Here is a 26912-nt window from a genome sequence, read left to right as displayed (position 1 = left end):
AAATGGTGTTTTTCATAGCTTTGAAAAATCAAGATTTTTTTCGTGTTTGGGGAAGAAAATTCCTGATGCCGGAGTCAAGGATTTTTCTGCCCAGGAGGTGATTTTTTTTTTTTGACCCAAATGTAAAAACGGACGCCAGAATTAGATTCAGGGTTGAATTTTATCCTTAAAAATGGTGTTTTCATAGTTTTTAAAAATCAAGAATTTTTTGGTGTCCAGAGAAGAAAATTCCTGATGCCGGGGTCAGGGATTTTTGTGTGCCCAGGAGGTGAAAAAGTTTTTTTGACTCAAATCTAAAAACGGACAGCAGAATGAGATTCGGGGTTGAATTTTGTCCTTAAAAATGGTGTTTTTCATAGCATTTAAAAATCAAGATTTTTTTCGTGTTTGGGGGAGAAAATTCCTGCTGCCGGAGTCAGGGATTTTTGTGCCCAGGAGGTGATTTTTTTTTTGACCCAAATGTAAATACGGACGCCAGAATTAGATTCAGGGTTGAATTTTGTCCTTAAAAACAGTGTTTTTCATCGTGTTTAATAATCAAGATTTTTTTGGTGTCCGGGGAAGAAATTTCATGATGCCAAGGGTCAGGGATTTTTGTACCCAGGAGGTGAAATTTTTTTTCCACCCAAATGTAAAAACAGACACCAGAATGACATTCGGGGTTGAATTTTGTCCTTAAAAATGGTGTTTATCATAGTTTTTAAAAATCAAGATTTTTTTGGTGTCCGGGGAAGAAAATTCCTGATGCCGGGGTCAGAGATTTTTGTGCCCGGGAGGTGAAAAAGTTTTTTTGACTCAAATCTAAAAACGGACAGCAGAATGAGATTCGGGGTTGAATTTTGTCCTTAAAAATGGTGTTTTTCATAGCATTTAAAAATCAAGATTTTTTTCGTGTTTGGGGGAGAAAATTCCTGCTGCCGGAGTCAGGGATTTTTCTGCCCAGGAGGTGAATTTTTTTTTTACCCAAATGTAAATACGGACGCCAGAATTAGATTCAGGGTTGAATTTTGTCCTTAAAAACAGTGTTTTTCATAGTGTTTAAAAATCAAGATTTCTTTGGTGTCCGGGGAAGAAATTTCATGATGCCAAGGGTCAGGGATTTTTGTACCCAGGAGGTGAAATTTTTTTCCACCCAAATGTAAAAACAGACACCAGAATGACATTCGGGGTCGAATTTTGTCCTTAAAAATGGTGTTTATCATAGTTTTTAAAAATCAAGATTTTTTTGGTGTCTGGGGAAGAAAATTCCTGATGCCGGGGTCAGAGATTTTTGTGCCCAGGAGGTGAAAAAGTTTTTTTGACTCAAATCTAAAAACGGACAGCAGAATGAGATTCGGGGTTGAATTTTGTCCTTAAAAATGGTGTTTTTCATAGCATTTAAAAATCAAGATTTTTTTCGTGTTTGGGGGAGAAAATTCCTGCTGCCGGAGTCAGGGATTTTTCTGCCCAGGAGGCGAATTTTTTTTTGACCCAAATGTAAATACGGACGCCAGAATTAGATTCAGGGTTGAATTTTATCCTTAAAAATGTTGTTTTTCATAGCTTTTAAAAATCAAGATTTTTTTGGTGTCTGGGGAAGAAAATTCCTGATGCCGGGGTCAAACATTTTTGTGCCCTGGAGGTGAAAAAATTTTTTTGACCCAAATGTAAAAACGGACAGCAGAATTAGATTCCGGGTTGAATTTCTTCCTTAACAATGCTGTTTTTCATAGTTTTTAAAAATCAAGAATTTTTGGTGTCCGGGGAAGAAAATTCCTGATGCCGGGGTCAGGGATTTTTGTGTCCAGGAAGTGAAAAAGTTTTTTTGACTCAAATCTAAAAACGGACACCAGAATGGGATTCGGGCTTGAATTTCATCCTTAAAAATGGTGTTTTTCATAGCTTTTAAAAATAACGAATTTTTTGGTGGCCGGGTAAGAAAATTCCTGATGCCCGGGTCAGGGATTTTTGTGCCCAGGAGGTGATTTTTTTTTTGACCCAAATGTAAAAACGGACGCCAGAATTAGATTCAGGGTTGAATTTTGTCCTTAAAAATGGTGTTTTTCATAGCTTTGAAAAATCAAGATTTTTTTCGTGTTTGGGGAAGAAAATTCCTGATGCCGGAGTCAAGGATTTTTCTGCCCAGGAGGTGATTTTTTTTTTTGACCCAAATGTAAAAACGGACGCCAGAATTAGATTCAGGGTTGAATTTTATCCTTAAAAATGGTGTTTTCATAGTTTTTAAAAATCAAGATTTTTTTGGTGTCCGGGGAAGAAAATTCCTGATGCCGGGGTCAGAGATTTTTGTGCCCGGGAGGTGAAAAAGTTTTTTTGACTCAAATCTAAAAACAGACAGCAGAATGAGATTCGGGGTTGAATTTTGTCCTTAAAAATGGTGTTTTTCATAGCATTTAAAAATCAAGATTTTTTTCGTGTTTGGGGGAGAAAATTCTTGCTGCCGGAGTCAGGGATTTTTCTGCCCAGGAGGTGAATTTTTTTTTTGACCCAAATGTAAATACGGACGCCAGAATTAGATTCAGGGTTGAATTTTGTCCTTAAAAACAGTGTTTTTCATAGTGTTTAAAAATCAAGATTTCTTTGGTGTCCGGGGAAGAAATTTCATGATGCCAAGGGTCAGGGATTTTTGTACCCAGGAGGTGAAATTTTTTTCCACCCAAATGTAAAAACAGACACCAGAATGACATTCGGGGTTGAATTTTGTCCTTAAAAATGGTGTTTATCATAGTTTTTAAAAATCAAGATTTTTTTGGTGTCCGGGGAAGAAAATTCCTGATGCCGGGGTCAGAGATTTTTGTGCCCGGGAGGTGAAAAAGTTTTTTTGACTCAAATCTAAAAACAGACAGCAGAATGAGATTCGGGGTTGAATTTTGTCCTTAAAAATGGTGTTTATCATAGCATTTAAAAATCAAGATTTTTTTCGTGTTTGGGGGAGAAAATTCCTGCTGCCGGAGTCAGGGATTTTTCTGCCCAGGAGGTGAATTTTTTTTTTGACCCAAATGTAAATACGGACGCCAGAATTAGATTCAGGGTTGAATTTTGTCCTTAAAAACAGTGTTTTTCATAGTGTTTAAAAATCAAGATTTCTTTGGTGTCCGGGGAAGAAATTTCATGATGCCAAGGGTCAGGGATTTTTGTACCCAGGAGGTGAAATTTTTTTCCACCCAAATGTAAAAACAGACACCAGAATGACATTCGGGGTTGAATTTTGTCCTTAAAAATGGTGTTTATCATAGTTTTTAAAAATCAAGATTTTTTTGGTGTCCGGGGAAGAAAATTCCTGATGCCGGGGTCAGAGATTTTTGTGCCCAGGAGGTGAAAAAGTTTTTTTGACTCAAATCTAAAAACAGACAGCAGAATGAGATTCGGGGTTGAATTTTGTCCTTAAAAATGGTGTTTTTCATAGCATTTAAAAATCAAGATTTTTTTGGTGACTGGGGAAGAAAATTCCTGATGCCGGGGTCAAACATTTTTGTGCCCAGGAGGTTAAAAAATTTTTTTGACCCAAATGTAAAAATGGACAGCAGAATTAGATTCCGGGTTGAATTTCTTCCTTAACAATGCTGTTTTTCATTGTTTTTAAAAATCAAGAATTTTTGGTGTCCGGGGAAGAAAATTCCTGATGCCGGGGTCAGGGTCAGGGATTTTTGTACCCAGGAGGTGAAATTTTTTTCCACCCAAATGTAAAAACAGACACCAGAATGACATTCGGGGTTGAATTTTGTCCTTAAAAATGGTGTTTATCATAGTTTTTAAAAATCAAGATTTTTTTGGTGTCCGGGGAAGAAAATTCCTGATGCCGGGGTCAGAGATTTTTGTGCCCGGGAGGTGAAAAAGTTTTTTTGACTCAAATCTAAAAACGGACAGCAGAATGAGATTCGGGGTTGAATTTTGTCCTTAAAAATGGTGTTTTTCATAGCATTTAAAAATCAAGATTTTTTTCATGTTTGGGGGAGAAAATTCCTGCTGCCGGAGTCAGGGATTTTTCTGCCCAGGAGGTGATTTTTTTTTGACCCAAATGTAAATACGGACGCCAGAATTAGATTCGGGGTTGAATTTTATCCTTAAAAATGTTGTTTTTCATAGCTTTTAAAAATCAAGATTTTTTTGGTGTCTGGGGAAGAAAATTCCTGATGCCGGGGTCAAACATTTTTGTGCCCAGGAGGTGAAAAAATTTTTTTGACCCAAATGTAAAAATGGACAGCAGAATTAGATTCTGGGTTGAATTTCTTCCTTAAAATGGTGTTTTTCATAGGTTTTAAAAATCAAGAATTTTTGGTGTCCGGGGAAGAAAATTCCTGATGCCGGGGTCAGGGATTTTTGTGCCCAGGAAGTGAAAAAGTTTTTTTGACTCAAATCTAAAAACGGACACCAGAATGAGATTCGGGCTTGAATTTCATCCTTAAAAATGGTGTTTTTCATAGCTTTTAAAAATCACGAATTTTTTGGTGGCCGGGTAAGAAAATTCCTGATGCCGGGGTCAGGGATTTTTGTGCCCAGGAGGTGATTTTTTTTTGACCCAAATGTAAAAACGGACGCCAGAATTAGATTCAGGGTTGAATTTTGTCCTTAAAAATGGTGTTTTTCATAGCTTTGAAAAATCAAGATTTTTTTCGTGTTTGGGGAAGAAAATTCCTGATGCCGGAGTCAAGGATTTTTCTGCCCAGGAGGTGATTTTTTTTTTTTGACCCAAATGTAAAAACGGACGCCAGAATTAGATTCAGGGTTGAATTTTATCCTTAAAAATGGTGTTTTCATAGTTTTTAAAAATCAAGAATTTTTTGGTGTCCAGAGAAGAAAATTCCTGATGCCGGGGTCAGGGATTTTTGTGTGCCCAGGAGGTGAAAAAGTTTTTTTGACTCAAATCTAAAAACGGACAGCAGAATGAGATTCGGGGTTGAATTTTGTCCTTAAAAATGGTGTTTTTCATAGCATTTAAAAATCAAGATTTTTTTCGTGTTTGGGGGAGAAAATTCCTGCTGCCGGAGTCAGGGATTTTTGTGCCCAGGAGGTGATTTTTTTTTTGACCCAAATGTAAATACGGACGCCAGAATTAGATTCAGGGTTGAATTTTGTCCTTAAAAACAGTGTTTTTCATCGTGTTTAAAAATCAAGATTTTTTTGGTGTCCGGGGAAGAAATTTCATGATGCCAAGGGTCAGGGATTTTTGTACCCAGGAGGTGAAATTTTTTTTCCACCCAAATGTAAAAACAGACACCAGAATGACATTCGGGGTTGAATTTTGTCCTTAAAAATGGTGTTTATCATAGTTTTTAAAAATCAAGATTTTTTTGGTGTCCGGGGAAGAAAATTCCTGATGCCGGGGTCAGAGATTTTTGTGCCCGGGAGGTGAAAAAGTTTTTTTGACTCAAATCTAAAAACGGACAGCAGAATGAGATTCGGGGTTGAATTTTGTCCTTAAAAATGGTGTTTTTCATAGCATTTAAAAATCAAGATTTTTTCGTGTTTGGGGGAGAAAATTCCTGCTGCCGGAGTCAGGGATTTTTCTGCCCAGGAGGTGAATTTTTTTTTTTGACCCAAATGTAAATACGGACGCCAGAATTAGATTCAGGGTTGAATTTTGTCCTTAAAAACAGTGTTTTTCATAGTGTTTAAAAATCAAGATTTCTTTGGTGTCCGGGGAAGAAATTTCATGATGCCAAGGGTCAGGGATTTTTGTGCCCAGGAGGTGAATTTTTTTCCCCCACCCAAATGTAAAAACGGACACCAGAATGAGATTCAGGGTTGAATTTCATTCTTAAAAATGGTGTTTTTCATAGCTTTGAAAAATCAAGAATTTTTTGGTGGCCGGGTAAGAAAATTTCTGATGCCGGGGTCAGGGATTTTTGTGCCCAGGAGGTGAAAAAGTTTTTTTGACTCAAATCTAAAAACGGACAGCAGAATGAGATTCGGGGTTGAATTTTGTCCTTAAAAATGGTGTTTTTCATAGCTTTGAAAAATCAAGATTTTTTTCGTGTTTGGGGAAGAAAATTCCTGATGCCGGAGTCAGGGATTTTTCTGCCCAGGAGGTGAATTTTTTTTTTGACCCAAATGTAAAACGGACACCAGAATTAGATTCAGGGTTGAATTTTATCCTTAAAAATGGTGTTTTCATAGTTTTTAAAAATCAAGAATTTTTTGGAGTCCAGGGAAGAAAATTCCTGATGCCGGGGTCAGGGATTTTTGTGCCCAGGAGGTGAAAAAGTTTTTTTGACTCAAATCTAAAAACGGACAGCAGAATGAGATTCGGGGTTGAATTTTGTCCTTAAAAATGGTGTTTTTCATAGCATTTAAAAATCAAGATTTTTTTCGTGTTTGGGGGAGAAAATTCCTGCTGCCAGAGTCAGGGATTTTTCTGCCCAGGAGGTGAATTTTTTTTTTGACCCAAATGTAAATACGGACGCCAGAATTAGATTCAGGGTTGAATTTTGTCCTTAAAAACAGTGTTTTTCATAGTGTTTAAAAATCAAGATTTTTTTGGTGTCCGGGGAAGAAATTTGATGATGCCAAGGGTCAGGGATTTTTGTACCCAGGAGGTGAAAATTTTTTTCCACCCAAATGTAAAAACAGACACCAGAATGACATTCGGGGTTGAATTTTGTCCTTAAAAATGGTGTTTATCATAGTTTTTAAAAATCAAGATTTTTTTGGTGTCCGGGGAAGAAAATTCCTGATGCCGGGGTCAGAGATTTTTGTGCCCGGGAGGTGAAAAAGTTTTTTTGACTCAAATCTAAAAATGGACAGCAGAATGAGATTCGGGGTTGAATTTTGTCCTTAAAAATGGTGTTTTTCATAGCATTTAAAAATCAAGATTTTTTTCGTGTTTGGGGGAGAAAATTCCTGCTGCCGGGGTCAGGGATTTTTGTGCCCAGGAGGTGATTTTTTTTTGACCCAAATGTAAAAACGGACGCCAGAATTAGATTCAGGGTTGAATTTTGTCGTTAAAAATGGTGTTTTTCATAGCTTTGAAAAATCAAGATATTTTTCGTGTTTGGGGAAGAAAATTCCTGTCAGGGATTTTTCTGCCCAGGAGGTGAATTTTTTTTTTGACCCAAATGTAAAAACGGACGCCAGAATTAGATTCAGGGTTGAATTTTATCCTTAAAAATGGTGTTTTCATAGTTTTTAAAAATCAAGAATTTTTTGGTGTCCAGGGAAGAAAATTCCTGATGCCGCAGTCAGGGATTTTTGTGCCCAGGAGGTGAAAAAGTTTTTTTGACTCAAATCTAAAAACGGACAGCAGAATGAGATTCGGGGTTGAATTTTGTCCTTAAAAATGGTGTTTTTCATAGCATTTAAAAATCAAGATTTTTTTCGTGTTTGGGGGAGAAAATTCCTGCTGCCGGAGTCAGGGATTTTTCTGCCCAGGAGGCGAATTTTTTTTTGGACCCAAAAGTAAATACGGATGCCAGAATTAGATTCAGGGTTGAATTTTATCCTTAAAAATGTTGTTTTTCATAGCTTTTAAAAATCAAGATTTTTTTGGTGTCTGGGGAAGAAAATTCCTGATGCCGGGGTCAAACATTTTTGTGCCCAGGAGGTGAAAAATTTTTTTTGACCCAAATGTAAAAATGGACAGCAGAATTAGATTCCGGGTTGAATTTCTTCCTTAACAATGCTGTTTTTCATAGTTTTTAAACATCAAGAATTTTTGGTGTCCGGGGAAGAAAATTCAGGGATTTTTGTGCCCAGGAGGTGAATTTTTTTTTCCACCCAAATGTAAAAACGGACACCAGAATGAGATTCAGGGTTGAATTTCATTCTTAAAAATGGTGTTTTTCATAGCTTTGAAAAATCAAGAATTTTTTGGTGTCCGGGGAAGAAAATTCCTGATGCCGGGGTCAGGGATTTTTGTGCCCAGGAATTGAAAAAGTTTTTTTAACTCAAATCTAAAAACGGACACCAGAATGAGATTCGGGCTTGAATTTCATCCTTAAAAATGGTGTTTTTCATAGCTTTTAAAAATCACGAATTTTTTGGTGGCCGGGTAAGAAAATTCCTGATGCCGGGGTCAGGGATTTTTGTGCCCAGGAGGTGATTTTTTTTTGACCCAAATGTAAAACGCTCCGGAGCGTTCGGGCTGCTCGTGGCTGGCGTGGCGCTCCCTGCTGCTTTCGGGCCGTCCGGGCCACTTTGGTTGTTCTCGGGCCGGCTCGGGCTGATGGGGAGGACGCCCGTCAGTGGGGAGTGTGCCTGTGGGGCCCGTTGGGCTGTCCGGTCGGCGGCGGTGATGGTGGCGGCGGCGGCGTGGGCGGCGGCCTTGGTGCGGGTGGCAGCCTGCGCGACGATTTTTTGGGCCGCGCTCGGCGGTGATGGCGATGGCGGCGGTGGCCTGGGTTTGGCAGCGACGGTGACGACGATATGCTCCGGACGCTCGGGAATTCACCAGCTGGCTTTAGGGCCATTTTTGTCTGTACCGGCGTTCCTGAGACTGTTGCCCAGTCTGCGGGGGCCGGCTGCTGACTCTGGTGCCTTTGGGCTTTTGATCTTTTCGCCGGCGGCGGGACTTCCATGTGGCCCTAAGCCGCCTTGGCCCGTTTTGGTGGTGGTGTCGCCCTCGGGCCGTTTTGGCGGTGGAGAGGGCGACTATTACTACTTACCTTGGCGACGATGGTTGACCTATACCCTTGCTTCAGGCCGCCTCTTATGGCGACGGCGTCTTCGGACCGCTTGGGTGGCGAAGAGGACGACCGGGAGTTATCTTACCGGAGCAAGGACGACATGGGGCTCCTGCATCGTGTATCATCTTTGGACTGCTCTTGCAGTGACGCCGGTGATTCAGACTATTTTTATTCTGGCCTGCCTACCCTCCTTGCCTTGGACACACTTTTTACCATCTGCCTGCCTATCCTCTCCCCTCTCCCTTTGGACTTTCGACATACCTGGGTATCGGCCACGGTGGGAGAGTGGCTGGACCTTTCCATTTGCAACCTCATAGAGGTGGGAGCTCCATGGGGTTTGCCTACCCAGAGGATACCTGGTCCACCCCCAGGAATGGAGTCTCTACCCGTTGTGAGAGAACGGGCTGCGGCCTGTCTTGGGGGCCACCCAACTGAGTGGCAGTGAAGTTGGGTCGGGATCCAGACTTCGGTCATGTTCAATCCTCCCATGGACAACTCAGGGATGCCTATCCTGGACTGTTTGGACTTTTTTATACTTATGCGGCAATATACGAGCACGCGTTTGTACGCCCTCAGGGGTGCCCCCCTCTCCTGGGTGCGACCTGCCTCCTTAAATGTTGATAACCTTGATGACGGGCCCGAGTTTTTGGTCTCTGAGAGATGGCTGGGCAGGGGCAGGGGCTGTTCATGTAAATCTAGAAAGCCTCTGATTATTTTTTTTTATCTAAATTTTTTATAGGGCTAGGGAGCGGGGTGGGAGATACCGGTTGTTTGGCTATGGGGGGTGGCCGATCTACCATGGTTCAGACCAGCCTTGGGTCTGATAGCACGGGGGGAGAACGGGGTGGTGTTGTCGCCGGGGCTCATGAGCGGGTCGTGGGATTATCAATTCCCACGACGGGGAATGGCAGCAGGCGGATAGACAGGGGGCCGTATCACTACCGGGAGGGCCGTCCCCGCTATTTGCAAGCGGTGAGGCGCTCCGACCCTCTGCTTCTTCCCCGAGATCCCGGGAGCGAGGATGTGCAGCCTCCTGAGCTCCGGCTGGTGTACCTGAATGCCAGGTCCGTGGTTAATAAAGCTCCCCTCGTTAGGGATTTAGTTGAGGGTGAGCATGCGGACCTGGCTTGCATCACGGAGACTTGGTTGGGCCCAGAGGGTGGGGTCCCTTTGGTTGACCTCTGCCCACCAGGCTTCCGGGTGCTACACCGGCCACGAGCTCATGGTAGGGGTGGGGGAGTGGTGGTTACTATTAGGGAGACCTTATGTCCGCGGGAGGCCACCGTTTCTCAGATAGTCGGGTGTGAGTCTCTCTTTATGAGATTTGGTCCTGGGGCGCAGTTGGGCTTGCTGCTGGTGTACATTTCGCCTAGTCACACAGCGGCAGCCCTGCCCGAGCTGCTCGATATCCTCTCGGGCTTGGTGGTTGAGTTTCCCAAACTTATAGTTTTGGGAGACTTCAATCTACCATCCCTAGGAGGTTCATCGGAGCTAGCTCGGGAGTTCATGGCTTCCATGGCGGCCATGGACCTGACGCAAGTAATTTCACAGCCAACTCATGAGGGAGGCCACACCCTTGACCTGATTTTTTTATCTAGACGGTGGTTGGATGATCTAGGTGGGGGCTCTCCATTTATTATGCCCCTGTCATGGACCGATCATCATCTCCTGCGGCCGGTCTTCAGTTTTGCCACCCCCCGCCGTGGGGGCACGGAGCCAATTAGATGGTACCGCCACAGATGCTTAATGGATCCTGATAGATTCCAAGCGGCGCTGGGGTCCCCACCTGCCTCCACTGCTCACAGCTCGGCGGATGCCTTAGTGGAAGCCTGGGAAAGGGCAGCCACTGAGGCACTTGACCGGGTTGTACCCTTGCGGCCCCTGACCCGGCGCAGATCCCAGCGAGCTCCATGGTTTTCCGCGGAGCTCCGGGAGATGAAGCGTCGGAAACGGGGCCTAGAGAGCTGCTGGAGGTCTAGCCGATCCGAACCCGACCGGTTGCGGTTAAGAACCTACATTAGGTCTTATCTCGCAGCGATGAGGGTGGCGAGGTGCAATTACTTCTCCACCCTCATCGCGTCCGCAGATAATCGCCCGGCCGCCTTGTTTAGGGTGACTCGCTCACTTCTTAATCAGGAGGTGAGGGAGGATCCCTTGCAGGGTCGTGCCGAGGAATTTAGCCAACATCTGTCGGATAAAATCGCTCGGATTCGGACCGGTTTGGACTCCAGCTGGGCAGAGTCAGGCGATCAGGACACGGGCGGTCTTGTCAATGTTACCTGGGAAGAGTTTGATTCTGTGACCCCTGATGAAGTGGACAGGATTATGGGGAGGCTGAGCTCCTCCACATGTTTGTTGGACCCGTGCCCTTCCTGGCTGGTTTATGCAGCTAGGGAGAGGACACGAGGCTGGCTCCAGGCGGTTATATCTGCTTCTTTGAGTGAGGGTTATTTCCCCACCGTCTTGAAGGAGGCGGTGGTGAGACCTCTCCTCAAGAAGCCTGCCTTGGACCCAGCTGTTTTAAACAACTTTCGTCCAGTCTCCAACCTTCGCTTTCTTGCGAAGGTTGTCGAGAGTGTGGTGGCGCATCAGCTCCCTCTGGTCCTGGATGAAGCGGATTATCTGGACCCCTACCAATCGGGTTTCAGGCCCGGGTACAGCACGGAGACGGCATTGGTCGCTCTGGTGAATGATCTCTGGAGGGCTCGGGATAGGGGATATTCCTCTGTCCTAGTCCTATTAGACCTCTCGGTGGCTTTCGATACCATCGACCATGGTATCCTGCTGCGGCGTCTCAGGGGATTGGGAGTGGGAGGCACAGTTCTTCAGTGGTTCTCCTCCTATCTCCTGGGACGCACGCAGTCGGTGTTGGCAGGGGGGCAGAGATCGGCCCCTAGGTCTCTCGTTTGTGGAGTTCCTCAGGGGTCGGTTCTCTCGCCTCTCCTGTTCAACATCTACATGAAACCGCTGGGTGAGATCATTCGTGGTTTTGGAGTTGGGTATCATCAATATGCTGATGATACCCAACTTTTCTTTTCGACCCCAAACCACCCCAGTGATGCCCTCGCTGTGATGTCCCGTTGCCTGGAGGCGGTTCGGGTCTGGATGGGGAGGAACAGACTTCAACTCAACCCTGACAAGACTGAGTGGCTGTACATTCCGGCATCCCGGGACATTCAAAATGTTCCATCTCTTTCTATGGGGGGTGAGCTCTTACCCCCCGTGGATAGGGCTCGCAACTTGGGAGTCCTCCTAGATTCACGGCTTACCTTGGAAGATCATATAGTGGCCGTGACTAGGGGGGCTTTCGCCCAGGTTCGCCTGGTGCACCAGTTGCGGCCCTATCTGAACCGGGATGCCCTGTGTACGGTCACTCATGCGCTCGTGACCTCTCGCCTTGACTACTGTAATGCTCTCTACATGGGGCTTCCCTTGAAGACCACTCGGAGGCTCCAGCTGGTACAGAATGCGGCCGCGAGAGTTGTCTTGGGAGTTTCCCGGTACTCCCATGTTACACCTTTGCTCCGCGAGCTGCATTGGTTACCAGTTGTCTTTCGGGTGAGGTTCAAGGTTTTGGTTACGATCTTTAAGTCCCTACATGGCATGGGTCCGGGATATCTCAGGGACCACCTGCTGCCGGCATCAACTCCCCTCCGCCCTGTGCGTTCCCACAGAGAGGGCCTCCTCAGGGTGCCGCCAGTCAAGGAATGCCGACTGGTGGCCCCCAGGGGGAGGGCCTTCTCTGTGGGCGCTCCGGCATTATGGAATCAACTGCCGGTAGAGCTCCGGATGGCATCAGACCTCCGAACTTTCCGTCGTGGCCTGAAGACCCACCTATTTGAAATGGCTGGTCTGGCCTGACGGGGGATTATGGGTTTTAATTTGTTGTTTTAGATTTGTATTACTGTTTTAACCGGGCATGGGTTTAATCTTTTTTAATTTTTGTATTGTCTTTTTTATATATGCCCTGTGAACCGCCCTGAGTCCCTACCAAGGAGAAGGGCGGTATACAAATTAAATAAAACTTAAACTTAAACTTAAAAACGGACGCCAGAATTAGATTCAGGGTTGAATTTTGTCCTTAAAAATGGTGTTTTTCATAGCTTTGAAAAATCAAGATTTTTTTCGTGTTTGGGGAAGAAAATTCCTGATGCCGGAGTCAAGGATTTTTCTGCCCAGGAGGTGATTTTTTTTTTTGACCCAAATGTAAAAACGGACGCCAGAATTAGATTCAGGGTTGAATTTTATCCTTAAAAATGGTGTTTTCATAGTTTTTAAAAATCAAGAATTTTTTGGTGTCCAGAGAAGAAAATTCCTGATGCCGGGGTCAGGGATTTTTGTGTGCCCAGGAGGTGAAAAAGTTTTTTTGACTCAAATCTAAAAACGGACACCAGAATGAGATTCGGGCTTGAATTTCATCCTTAAAAATGGTGTTTTTCATAGCTTTTAAAAATCACGAATTTTTTGGTGGCCGGGTAAGAAAATTCCTGATGCCGGGGTCAGGGATTTTTGTGCCCAGGAGGTGATTTTTTTTGACCCAAATGTAAAAACGGACGCCAGAATTAGATTCAGGGTTGAATTTTGTCCTTAAAAATGGTGTTTTTCATAGCTTTGAAAAATCAAGATTTTTTTCGTGTTTGGGGAAGAAAATTCCTGATGCCGGAGTCAGGGATTTTTCTGCCCAGGAGGTGAATTTTTTTTTGACCCAAATGTAAAACGGACGCCAGAATTAGATTCAGGGTTGAATTTTATCCTTAAAAATGGTGTTTTCATAGTTTTTAAAAATCAAGAATTTTTTGGTGTCCAGGGAAGAAAATTCCTGATGCCGGGGTCAGGGATTTTTGTGCCCAGGAGGTGAAAAAGTTTTTTTGACTCAAATCTAAAAACGGACAGCAGAATGAGATTCAGGGTTGAATTTTGTCCTTAAAAATGGTGTTTTTCATAGCTTTGAAAAATCAAGATTTTTTTCGTGTTTGGGGAAGAAAATTCCTGATGCCGGAGTCAAGGATTTTTCTGCCCAGGAGGTGATTTTTTTTTTTGACCCAAATGTAAAAACGGACGCCAGAATTAGATTCAGGGTTGAATTTTATCCTTAAAAATGGTGTTTTCATAGTTTTTAAAAATCAAGAATTTTTTGGTGTCCAGAGAAGAAAATTCCTGATGCCGGGGTCAGGGATTTTTGTGTGCCCAGGAGGTGAAAAAGTTTTTTTGACTCAAATCTAAAAACGGACACCAGAATGAGATTCGGGCTTGAATTTCATCCTTAAAAATGGTGTTTTTCATAGCTTTTAAAAATCACGAATTTTTTGGTGGCCGGGTAAGAAAATTCCTGATGCCGGGGTCAGGGATTTTTCTGCCCAGGAGGTGAATTTTTTTTTTGACCCAAATGTAAAACGGACGCCAGAATTAGATTCAGGGTTGAATTTTATCCTTAAAAATGGTGTTTTCATAGCTTTTATAAATCAAGATTTTTTTGGTGTCTGGGGAAGAAAATTCCTGATGCCGGGGTCAAACATTTTTGTGCCCAGGAGGTGAAAAAATTTTTTTGACCCAAATGTAAAAATGGACAGCAGAATTAGATTCCGGGTTGAATTTCTTCCTTAACAATGCTGTTTTTCATAGTTTTTAAACATCAAGAATTTTTGGTGTCCGGGGAAGAAAATTCAGGGATTTTTGTGCCCAGGAGGTGAATTTTTTTTTCCACCCGAATGTAAAAACGGACACCAGAATGAGATTCAGGGTTGAATTTCATTCTTAAAAATGGTGTTTTTCATAGCTTTGAAAAATCAAGAAATTTTTGGTGTCCGGGGAAGAAAATTCCTGATGCCGGGGTCAGGGATTTTTGTGCCCAGGAAGTGAAAAAGTTTTTTTAACTCAAATCTAAAAACGGACACCAGAATGAGATTCGGGCTTGAATTACATCCTTAAAAATGGTGTTTTTCATAGCTTTTAAAAATCGCGAATTTTTTGGTGGCCGGGTAAGAAAATTCCTGATGCCGGGGTCAGGGATTTTTGTGCCCAGGAGGTGATTTTTTTTTGACCGAAATGTAAAAACGGACGCCAGAATTAGATTCAGGGTTGAATTTTGTCCTTAAAAATGGTGTTTTTCATAGCTTTGAAAAATCAAGATTTTTTTCGTGTTTGGGGAAGAAAATTCCTGATGCCGGAGTCAGGGATTTTTCTGCCCAGGAGGTGAATTTTTTTTTTGACCCAAATGTAAATACGGACGCCAGAATTAGATTCAGGGTTGAATTTTGTCCTTAAAAACAGTGTTTTTCATAGTGTTTAAAAATCAAGATTTTTTTGGCGTCCGGGGAAAAAATTTCATGATGCCAAGGGTCAGGGATTTTTGTACCCAGGAGGTGAAATTTTTTTTCCACCCAAATGTAAAAACAGACACCAGAATGACATTCGGGGTTGAATTTTGTCCTTAAAATTGGTGTTTTTCATAGCATTTAAAAATCAAGATTTTTTTCGTGTTTGAGGGAGAAAATTCCTGCTGCCGGAGTCAGGGATTTTTCTGCCCAGGAGGTGATTTTTTTTTTACCCAAATGTAAAAACAGACGCCAGAATTAGATTCAGGGTTGAATTTTGTCCTTAAAAATGGTGTTTTTCATAGCTTTGAAAAATCAAGATTTTTTTCGTGTTTGGGGAAGAAAATTCCTGATGCCGGAGTCAGGGATTTTTCTGCCCAGGAGGTGAATTTTTTTTTTGACCCAAATGTAAAACGGACGCCAGAATTAGATTCAGGGTTGAATTTTATCCTTAAAAATGGTGTTTTCATAGCTTTTAAAAATCAAGATTTTTTTGGTGTCTGGGGAAGAAAATTCCTGATGCCGGGGTCAAACATTTTTGTGCCCAGGAGGTGAAAATTTTTTTTTGACCCAAATGTAAAAATGGACAGCAGAATTAGATTCCGGGTTGAATTTCTTCCTTAACAATGCTGTTTTTCATAGTTTTTAAACATCAAGAATTTTTGGTGTCCGGGGAAGAAAATTCAGGGATTTTTGTGCCCAGGAGGTGAATTTTTTTTTCCACCCAAATGTAAAAACGGACACCAGAATGAGATTCAGGGTTGAATTTCATTCTTAAAAATGGTGTTTTTCATAGCTTTGAAAAATCAAGAATTTTTTGGTGTCCGGGGAAGAAAATTCCTGATGCCGGGGTCAGGGATTTTTGTGCCCAGGAAGTGAAAAAGTTTTTTTAACTCAAATCTAAAAACGGACACCAGAATGAGATTCGGGCTTGAATTTCATCCTTAAAAATGGTGTTTTTCATAGCTTTTAAAAATCACGAATTTTTTGGTGTCCGGGGAAGAAAATTCCTGATGCCGGGGTCAGAGATTTTTGTGCCCGGGAGGTGAAAAAGTTTTTTTGACTCAAATCTAAAAACGGACAGCAGAATGAGATTCGGGGTTGAATTTTGTCCTTAAAAATTGTGTTTTTGATAGCATTTAAAAATCAAGATTTTTTTTGTGTTTGGGGGAGAAAATTCCTGCTGCCGGGGTCAGGGATTTTTGTGCCCAGGAGGTGATTTTTTTTTACCCAAATGTAAAAACGGACGCCAGAATTAGATTCAGGGTTGAATTTTATCCTTAAAAATGGTGTTTTCATAGTTTTTAAAAATCAAGAATTTTTTGGTGTCCAGGGAAGAAAATTCCTGATGCCGGGGTCAGGGATTTTTGTGCCCAGGAGGTGAAAAAGTTTTTTTGACTCAAATCTAAAAACGGACAGCAGAATGAGATTCGGGGTTGAATTTTGTCCTTAAAAATGGTGTTTTTCATAGCATTTAAAAATCAAGATTTTTTTCGTGTTTGGGGGAGAAAATTCCTGCTGCCGGAGTCAGGGATTTTTCTGCCCAGGAGGCGAATTTTTTTTTTGACCCAAATGTAAATACGGACGCCAGAATTAGATTCAGGGTTGAATTTTATCCTTAAAAATGTTGTTTTTCATAGCTTTTAAAAATCAAGATTTTTTTGGTGTCTGGGGAAGAAAATTCCTGATGCCGGGGTAAAACATTTTTGTGCCCAGGAGGTGAAAAAATTTTTTTGACCCAAATGTAAAAATGGACAGCAGAATTAGATTCCGGGTTGAATTTCTTCCTTAACAATGCTGTTTTTCATAGTTTTTAAAAATCAAGAATTTTTGGTGTCCGGGGAAGAAAATTCAGGGATTTTTGTGCCCAGGAGGTGAATTTTTTTTTTCCACCCAAATGTAAAAACGGACACCAGAATGAGATTCAGGGTTGAATTTCATTCTTAAAAATGGTGTTTTTCATAGCTTTGAAAAATCAAGAATTTTTTGGTGTCCGGGGAAGAAAATTCCTGATGCCGGGGTCAGGGATTTTTGTGCCCAGGAAGTGAAAAAGTTTTTTTGACTCAAATCTAAAAACGGACACCAGAATGAGATTCGGGGTTGAATTTTGTCCTTAAAAATGGTGTTTTTCATAGCATTTAAAAATCAAGATTTTTTTCGTGTTTGGGGGAGAAAATTCCTGCTGCCGGAGTCAGGGATTTTTCTGCCCAGGAGGTGATTTTTTTTTACCCAAATGTAAAAACGGACGCCAGAATTAGATTCAGGGTTGAATTTTGTCCTTAAAAATGGTGTTTTTCATAGCTTTGAAAAATCAAGATTTTTTTCGTGTTTGGGGAAGAAAATTCCTGATGCCAGAGTCAGGGATTTTTCTGCCCAGGAGGTGAATTTTTTTTTTGACCCAAATGTAAAACGGACGCCAGAATTAGATTCAGGGTTGAATTTTATCCTTAAAAATGGTGTTTTCATAGCTTTTATAAATCAAGATTTTTTTGGTGTCTGGGGAAGAAAATTCCTGATGCCGGGGTCAAACATTTTTGTGCCCAGGAGGTGAAAAAAATTTTTTGACCCAAATGTAAAAATGGACAGCAGAATTAGATTCCGGGTTGAATTTCTTCCTTAACAATGCTGTTTTTCATAGTTTTTAAACATCAAGAATTTTTGGTGTCCGGGGAAGAAAATTCAGGGATTTTTGTGCCCAGGAGGTGAATTTTTTTTTCCACCCGAATGTAAAAACGGACACCAGAATGAGATTCAGGGTTGAATTTCATTCTTAAAAATGGTGTTTTTCATAGCTTTGAAAAATCAAGAATTTTTTGGTGTCCGGGGAAGAAAATTCCTGATGCCGGGGTCAGGGATTTTTGTGCCCAGGAAGTGAAAAAGTTTTTTTAACTCAAATCTAAAAACGGACACCAGAATGAGATTCGGGCTTGAATTACATCCTTAAAAATGGTGTTTTTCATAGCTTTTAAAAATCGCGAATTTTTTGGTGGCCGGGTAAGAAAATTCCTGATGCCGGGGTCAGGGATTTTTCTGCCCAGGAGGTGAATTTTTTTTTTGACCCAAATGTAAATACGGACGCCAGAATTAGATTCAGGGTTGAATTTTGTCCTTAAAAACAGTGTTTTTCATAGTGTTTAAAAATCAAGATTTTTTTGGCGTCCGGGGAAAAAATTTCATGATGCCAAGGGTCAGGGATTTTTGTACCCAGGAGGTGAAATTTTTTTTCCACCCAAATGTAAAAACAGACACCAGAATGACATTCGGGGTTGAATTTTGTCCTTAAAATTGGTGTTTTTCATAGCATTTAAAAATCAAGATTTTTTTCGTGTTTGGGGGAGAAAATTCCTGCTGCCGGAGTCAGGGATTTTTCTGCCCAGGAGGTGATTTTTTTTTTACCCAAATGTAAAAACAGACGCCAGAATTAGATTCAGGGTTGAATTTTGTCCTTAAAAATGGTGTTTTTCATAGCTTTGAAAAATCAAGATTTTTTTCGTGTTTGGGGAAGAAAATTCCTGATGCCGGAGTCAGGGATTTTTCTGCCCAGGAGGTGAATTTTTTTTTTGACCCAAATGTAAAACGGACGCCAGAATTAGATTCAGGGTTGAATTTTATCCTTAAAAATGGTGTTTTCATAGCTTTTAAAAATCAAGATTTTTTTGGTGTCTGGGGAAGAAAATTCCTGATGCCGGGGTCAAACATTTTTGTGCCCAGGAGGTGAAAAAATTTTTTTGACCCAAATGTAAAAATGGACAGCAGAATTAGATTCCGGGTTGAATTTCTTCCTTAACAATGCTGTTTTTCATAGTTTTTAAACATCAAGAATTTTTGGTGTCCGGGGAAGAAAATTCAGGGATTTTTGTGCCCAGGAGGTGAATTTTTTTTTCCACCCAAATGTAAAAACGGACACCAGAATGAGATTCAGGGTTGAATTTCATTCTTAAAAATTGTGTTTTTCATAGCTTTGAAAAATCAAGAATTTTTTGGTGTCCGGGGAAGAAAATTCCTGATGCCGGGGTCAGGGATTTTTGTGCCCAGGAAGTGAAAAAGTTTTTTTAACTCAAATCTAAAAACGGACACCAGAATGAGATTCGGGCTTGAATTTCATCCTTAAAAATGGTGTTTTTCATAGCTTTTAAAAATCACGAATTTTTTGGTGTCCGGGGAAGAAAATTCCTGATGCCGGGGTCAGAGATTTTTGTGCCCGGGAGGTGAAAAAGTTTTTTTGACTCAAATCTAAAAACGGACAGCAGAATGAGATTCGGGGTTGAATTTTGTCCTTAAAAATGGTGTTTTTGATAGCATTTAAAAATCAAGATTTTTTTTGTGTTTGGGGGAGAAAATTCCTGCTGCCGGGGTCAGGGATTTTTCTGCCCAGGAGGTGATTTTTTTTTTACCCAAATGTAAAAACGGACGCCAGAATTAGATTCAGGGTTGAATTTTATCCTTAAAAATGGTGTTTTCATAGTTTTTAAAAATCAAGAATTTTTTGGTGTCCAGGCAAGAAAATTCCTGATGCCGGGGTCAGGGATTTTTGTGCCCAGGAGGTGAAAAAGTTTTTTTGACTCAAATCTAAAAACGGACAGCAGAATGAGATTCGGGGTTGAATTTTGTCCTTAAAAATGGTGTTTTTCATAGCATTTAAAAATCAAGATTTTTTTCGTGTTTGGGGGAGAAAATTCCTGCTGCCGGAGTCAGGGATTTTTCTGCCCAGGAGGTGAATTTTTTTTTTGACCCAAATGTAAATACGGACGCCAGAATTAGATTCAGGGTTGAATTTTGTCCTTAAAAACAGTGTTTTTCATAGTGTTTAAAAATCAAGATTTTTTTGGTGTCCGGGGAAGAAATTTGATGATGCCAAGGGTCAGGGATTTTTGTACCCAGGAGGTGAAATTTTTTTTCCACCCAAATGTAAAAACAGACACCAGAATGACATTCGGGGTTGAATTTTGTCCTTAAAAATGGTGTTTATCATAGTTTTTAAAAATCAAGATTTTTTTGGTGTCCGGGGAAGAAAATTCCTGATGCCGGGGTCAGAGATTTTTGTGCACGGGAGGTGAAAAAGTTTTTTTGACTCAAATCTAAAAACAGACAGCAGAATGAGATTCGGGGTTGAATTTTGTCCTTAAAAATGGTGTTTTTCATAGCATTTAAAAATCAAGATTTTTTTCGTGTTTGGGGGAGAAAATTCCTGCTGCCGGAGTCAGGGATTTTTCTGCCCAGGAGGTGAATTTTTTTTTTTGACCCAAATGTAAATACGGACGCCAGAATTAGATTCAGGGTTGAATTTTGTCCTTAAAAACAGTGTTTTTCATAGTGTTGAAAAATCAAGATTTCTTTGGTGTCCGGGGAAGAAATTTCATGATGCCAAGGGTCAGGGATTTTTGTACCCAGGAGGTGAATTTTTTTTCCACCCAAATGTAAAAACAGACACCAGAATGACATTCGGGGTTGAATTTTGTCCTTAAAAATGGTGTTTATCATAGTTTTTAAAAATCAAGATTTTTTTGGTGTCCGGGGAAGAAAATTCCTGATGCCGGGGTCAAACATTTTTGTGCCCAGGAGGTGAAAAAAATTTTTTGACCCAAATGTAAAAATGGACAGCAGAATTAGATTCCGGGTTGAATTTCTTCCTTAACAATGCTGTTTTTCATAGTTTTTAAAAATCAAGAATTTTTGGTGTCCGGGGAAGAAAATTCAGGGATTTTTGTGCCCAGGAGGTGAAATTTTTTTTCCACCCAAATGTAAAAACGGACACCAGAATGAGATTCAGGGTTGAATTTCATTCTTAAAAATGGTGTTTTTCATAGCTTTTAAAAATCAAGAATTTTTTGGTGTCCGGGGAAGAAAATTCCTGATGCCGGGGTCAGGGATTTTTGTGCCCAGGAAGTGAGAAAGTTTTTTGACTCAAATCTAAAAACGGACACCAGAATGAGATTCGGGCTTGAATTTCATCCTTAAAAATGGTGTTTTTCATAGCTTTTAAAAATCACGAATTTTTTGGTGGCCGGGTAAGAAAATTCCTGATGCCAGGGTCAGGGATTTTTGTGCCCAGGAGGTGATTTTTTTTTGACCCAAATGTAAAAACGGACGCCAGAATTAGATTCAGGGTTGAATTTTGTCCTTAAAAATGGTGTTTTTCATAGCTTTGAAAAATCAAGATTTTTTTCGTGTTTGGGGAAGAAAATTCCTGTCAGGGATTTTTCTGCCCAGGAGGTGAATTTTTTTTTTGACCCAAATGTAAAAACGGACGCCAGAATTAGATTCAGGGTTGAATTTTATCCTTAAAAATGGTGTTTTCATAGTTTTTAAAAATCAAGAATTTTTTGGTGTCCAGAGAAGAAAATTCCTGATGCCGGGGTCAGGGATTTTTGTGTGCCCAGGAGGTGAAAAAGTTTTTTTGACTCAAATCTAAAAACGGACAGCAGAATGAGATTCGGGGTTGAATTTTGTCCTTAAAAATGGTGTTTTTCATAGCATTTAAAAATCAAGATTTTTTTCGTGTTTGGGGGAGAAAATTCCTGCTGCCGGAGTCAGGGATTTTTGTGCCCAGGAGGTGATTTTTTTTTTGACCCAAATGTAAATACGGACGCCAGAATTAGATTCAGGGTTGAATTTTGTCCTTAAAAACAGTGTTTTTCATCGTGTTTAATAATCAAGATTTTTTTGGTGTCCGGGGAAGAAATTTCATGATGCCAAGGGTCAGGGATTTTTGTACCCAGGAGGTGAAATTTTTTTTCCACCCAAATGTAAAAACAGACACCAGAATGACATTCGGGGTTGAATTTTGTCCTTAAAAATGGTGTTTATCATAGTTTTTAAAAATCAAGATTTTTTTGGTGTCCGGGGAAGAAAATTCCTGATGCCGGGGTCAGAGATTTTTGTGCCCGGGAGGTGAAAAATTTTTTTTGACTCAAATCTAAAAACGGACAGCAGAATGAGATTCGGGGTTGAATTTTGTCCTTAAAAATGGTGTTTTTCATAGCATTTAAAAATCAAGATTTTTTTCGTGTTTGGGGGAGAAAATTCCTGCTGCCGGAGTCAGGGATTTTTCTGCCCAGGAGGCGAATTTTTTTTTGACCCAAATGTAAATACGGACGCCAGAATTAGATTCAGGGTTGAATTTTATCCTTAAAAATGTTGTTTTTCATAGCTTTTAAAAATCAAGATTTTTTTGGTGTCTGGGGAAGAAAATTCCTGATGCCAGGGTCAAACATTTTTGTGCCCAGGAGGTGAAAAAATTTTTTTGACCCAAATGTAAAAATGGACAGCAGAATTAGATTCCGGGTTGAATTTCTTCCTTAACAATGCTGTTTTTCATAGTTTTTAAAAATCAAGAATTTTTGGTGTCCGGGGAAGAAAATTCCTGATGCCGGGGTCAGGGATTTTTGTGTCCAGGAAGTGAAAAAGTTTTTTTGACTCAAATCTAAAAACGGACACCAGAATGGGATTCGGGCTTGAATTTCATCCTTAAAAATGGTGTTTTTCATAGCTTTTAAAAATAACGAATTTTTTGGTGGCCGGGTAAGAAAATTCCTGATGCCGGGGTCAGGGATGTTTGTGCCCAGGAGGTGATTTTTTTTTTTGACCCAAATGTAAAAACGGACGCCAGAATTAGATTCAGGGTTGAATTTTGTCCTTAAAAATGGTGTTTTTCATAGCTTTGAAAAATCAAGATTTTTTTCGTGTTTGGGGAAGAAAATTCCTGATGCCGGAGTCAAGGATTTTTCTGCCCAGGAGGTGATTTTTTTTTTTTGACCCAAATGTAAAAACGGACGCCAGAATTAGATTCAGGGTTGAATTTTATCCTTAAAAATGGTGTTTTCATAGTTTTTAAAAATCAAGAATTTTTTGGTGTCCAGAGAAGAAAATTCCTGATGCCGGGGTCAGGGATTTTTGTGTGCCCAGGAGGTGAAATTTTTTTTCCACCCAAATGTAAAAACAGACACCAGAATGACATTCGGGGTTGAATTTTGTCCTTAAAAATGGTGTTTATCATAGTTTTTAAAAATCAAGATTTTTTTGGTGTCCGGGGAAGAAAATTCCTGATGCCGGGGTCAGAGATTTTTGTTCCCGGGAGGTGAAAAAGTTTTTTTGACTCAAATCTAAAAACAGACAGCAGAATGAGATTCGGGGTTGAATTTTGTCCTTAAAAATTGTGTTTTTCATAGCATTTAAAAATCAAGATTTTTTTCGTGTTTGGGGGAGAAAATTCCTGCTGCCGGAGTCAGGGATTTTTCTGCCCAGGAGGTGAATTTTTTTTTTGACCCAAATGTAAATACGGACGCCAGAATTAGATTCAGGGTTGAATTTTGTCCTTAAAAACAGTGTTTTTCATAGTGTTTAAAAATCAAGATTTCTTTGGTGTCCGGGGAAGAAATTTCATGATGCCAAGGGTCAGGGATTTTTGTACCCAGGAGGTGAAATTTTTTTCCACCCAAATGTAAAAACAGACACCAGAATGACATTCGGGGTTGAATTTTGTCCTTAAAAATGGTGTTTATCATAGTTTTTAAAAATCAAGATTTTTTTGGTGTCCGGGGAAGAAAATTCCTGATGCCGGGGTCAGAGATTTTTGTGCCCAGGAGGTGAAAAAGTTTTTTTGACTCAAATCTAAAAACGGACAGCAGAATGAGATTCGGGGTTGAATTTTGTCCTTAAAAATGGTGTTTTTCATAGCATTTAAAAATCAAGATTTTTTTGGTGACTGGGGAAGAAAATTCCTGATGCCGGGGTCAAACATTTTTGTGCCCAGGAGGTTAAAAATTTTTTTTGACCCAAATGTAAAAATGGACAGCAGAATTAGATTCCGGGTTGAATTTCTTCCTTAACAATGCTGTTTTTCATAGTTTTTAAAAATCAAGAATTTTTGGTGTCCGGGGAAGAAAATTCCTGATGCCGGGGTCAGGGTCAGGGATTTTTGTACCCAGGAGGTGAAATTTTTTTCCACCCAAATGTAAAAAGAGACACCAGAATGACATTCGGGGTTGAATTTTGTCCTTAAAAATGGTGTTTATCATAGTTTTTAAAAATCAAGATTTTTTTGGTGTCCGGGGAAGAAAATTCCTGATGCCGGGGTCAAACATTTTTGTGCCCAGGAAGTGAAAAAATTTTTTTGACCCAAATGTAAAAATGGACAGCAGAATTAGATTCTGGGTTGAATTTCTTCCTTAAAATGGTGTTTTTCATAGTTTTTAAAAATCAAGAATTTTTGGTGTCCGGGGAAGAAAATTCCTGATGCCGGGGTCAGGGATTTTTGTGCCCAGGAAGTGAAAAAGTTTTTTTGACTCAAATCTAAAAACGGACACCAGAATGAGATTCGGGCTTGAATTTCATCCTTAAAAATGGTGTTTTTCATAGCTTTTAAAAATCACGAATTTTTTGGTGGCCGGGTAAGAAAATTCCTGATGCCGGGGTCAGGGATTTTTGTGCCCAGGAGGTGATTTTTTTTTGACCCAAATGTAAAAACGGACGCCAGAATTAGATTCAGGGTTGAATTTTGTCCTTAAAAATGGTGTTTTTCATAGCTTTGAAAAATCAAGATTTTTTTCGTGTTTGGGGAAGAAAATTCCTGATGCCGGAGTCAAGGATTTTTCTGCCCAGGAGGTGATTTTTTTTTTTTGACCCAAATGTAAAAACGGACGCCAGAATTAGATTCAGGGTTGAATTTTATCCTTAAAAATGGTGTTTTCATAGTTTTTAAAAATCAAGAATTTTTTGGTGTCCAGAGAAGAAAATTCCTGATGCCGGGGTCAGGGATTTTTGTGTGCCCAGGAGGTGAAAAAGTTTTTTTGACTCAAATCTAAAAACGGACAGCAGAATGAGATTCGGGGTTGAATTTTGTCCTTAAAAATGGTGTTTTTCATAGCATTTAAAAATCAAGATTTTTTTCGTGTTTGGGGAAGAAAATTCCTGATGCCGGGGTCAAACATTTTTGTGCCCAGGAGGTGAAAAATTTTTTTTGACCCAAATGTAAAAATGGACAGCAGAATTAGATTCCGGGTTGAATTTCTTTCTTAACAATGCTGTTTTTCATAGTTTTTAAAAATCAAGAATTTTTGGTGTCCGGGGAAGAAAATTCCTGATGCCGGGGTCAGGGTCAGGGATTTTTGTACCCAGGAGGTGAAATTTTTTTCCACCCAAATGTAAAAACAGACACCAGAATGACATTCGGGGTTGAATTTTGTCCTTAAAAATGGTGTTTATCATAGTTTTTAAAAATCAAGATTTTTTTGGTGTCCGGGGAAGAAAATTCCTGATGCCGGGGTCAGAGATTTTTGTGCCCGGGAGGTGAAAAAGTTTTTTTGACTCAAATCTAAAAACGGACAGCAGAATGAGATTCGGGGTTGAATTTTGTCCTTAAAAATGGTGTTTTTCATAGCATTTAAAAATCAAGATTTTTTTCATGTTTGGGGGAGAAAATTCCTGCTGCCGGAGTCAGGGATTTTTCTGCCCAGGAGGTGATTTTTTTTTGACCCAAATGTAAATACGGACGCCAGAATTAGATTCGGGGTTGAATTTTATCCTTAAAAATGTTGTTTTTCATAGCTTTTAAAAATCAAGATTTTTTTGGTGTCTGGGGAAGAAAATTCCTGATGCCGGGGTCAAACATTTTTGTGCCCAGGAGGTGAAAAAATTTTTTTGACCCAAATGTAAAAATGGACAGCAGAATTAGATTCCGGGTTGAATTTCTTCCTTAACAATGCTGTTTTTCATAGTTTTTAAAAATCAAGAATTTTTGGTGTCCGGGGAAGAAAATTCCTGATGCCGGGGTCAGGGTTAGGGATTTTTGTACCCAGGAGGTGAAATTTTTTTCCACCCAAATGTAAAAACAGACACCAGAATGACATTCGGGGTTGAATTTTGTCCTTAAAAATGGTGTTTATCATAGTTTTTAAAAATCAAGATTTTTTTGGTGTCCGGGGAAGAAAATTCCTGATGCCGGGGTCAGAGATTTTTGTGCCCGGGAGGTGAAAAAGTTTTTTTGACTCAAATCTAAAAACGGACAGCAGAATGAGATTCGGGGTTGAATTTTGTCCTTAAAAATGGTGTTTTTCATAGCATTTAAAAATCAAGATTTTTTTCATGTTTGGGGGAGAAAATTCCTGCTGCCGGAGTCAGGGATTTTTCTGCCCAGGAGGTGATTTTTTTTTGACCCAAATGTAAATACGGACGCCAGAATTAGATTCGGGGTTGAATTTTATCCTTAAAAATGTTGTTTTTCATAGCTTTTAAAAATCAAGATTTTTTTGGTGTCTGGGGAAGAAAATTCCTGATGCCGGGGTCAAACATTTTTGTGCCCAGGAGGTGAAAAAATTTTTTTGACCCAAATGTAAAAATGGACAGCAGAATTAGATTCTGGGTTGAATTTCTTCCTTAAAATGGTGTTTTTCATAGTTTTTAAAAATCAAGAATTTTTGGTGTCCGGGGAAGAAAATTCCTGATGCCGGGGTCAGGGATTTTTGTGCCCAGGAAGTGAAACAGTTTTTTTGACTCAAATCTAAAAACGGACACCAGAATGAGATTCGGGCTTGAATTTCATCCTTAAAAATGGTGTTTTTCATAGCTTTTAAAAATCACGAATTTTTTGGTGGCCGGGTAAGAAAATTCCTGATGCCTGGGGTCAGGGATTTTTGTGCCCAGGAGGTGATTTTTTTTTGACCCAAATGTAAAAACGGACGCCAGAATTAGATTCAGGGTTGAATTTTGTCCTTAAAAATGGTGTTTTTCATAGCTTTGAAAAATCAAGATTTTTTTCGTGTTTGGGGAAGAAAATTCCTGATGCCGGAGTCAAGGATTTTTCTGCCCAGGAGGTGATTTTTTTTTTTTTGACCCAAATGTAAAAACGGACGCCAGAATTAGATTCAGGGTTGAATTTTATCCTTAAAAATGGTGTTTTCATAGTTTTTAAAAATCAAGAATTTTTTGGTGTCCAGAGAAGAAAATTCCTGATGCCGGGGTCAGGGATTTTTGTGTGCCCAGG

This window comes from Vipera berus (genome assembly GCF_964194415.1).
Source record: "Vipera berus genome assembly, chromosome: 2".
Lineage (NCBI taxonomy): Eukaryota > Metazoa > Chordata > Lepidosauria > Squamata > Viperidae > Vipera > Vipera berus.
This window is presented reverse-complemented; position numbering follows the sequence as displayed.